General features: G+C 35.3%; 1 protein-coding gene across 1 annotated transcript in view; it reads left to right on the top strand.

The window, feature by feature from the left end:
* The window catches only part of PRMT5 (protein arginine methyltransferase 5), a 5,074-nt gene that overhangs the window by 4,125 nt on the left and 609 nt on the right, over window positions 1-340 (top strand). The gene's annotated exons all lie outside the window — the stretch shown is intronic.

Here is a 340-nt window from a genome sequence, read left to right as displayed (position 1 = left end):
CAGTAATGAACTAATCCCTAAATAACTGGAATTAATCCCTAAAAAATTGGGATTTTGGGTGGTTTTGAGGGGTTTTTTTGGGTTTTTTTGGGCTCTTTCGGTCATTTTTCATCCGTTTTTCGCCATTTTTTTTTGTTTTTTCCCAAATTTCGTGTTTTTTCCCCCAAATTCCAGGCTGGAGAACTGACAGGATGATCCCTAGAGATTCCCAGATGAACTAATCCCTAAAGAATTGGAATTAATCCTTAAAAAATTGGGATTTGGGGGGAATTTTTTGGGGCTCTTTTGGTCATTTTTCATCCATTTTTCACCATTTTTTTTTTGTTTTTTCCCAAATTTC

The sequence above is a fragment of the Neopelma chrysocephalum genome, unplaced genomic scaffold, assembly GCF_003984885.1.
Source record: "Neopelma chrysocephalum unplaced genomic scaffold, ASM398488v2 Primary Assembly neopelma1_97154, whole genome shotgun sequence".
NCBI lineage: Eukaryota > Metazoa > Chordata > Aves > Passeriformes > Pipridae > Neopelma > Neopelma chrysocephalum.
The sequence above is the reverse complement of the archived record's forward strand: the minus strand, read 5'-3'. Positions and strand labels throughout refer to the sequence as shown.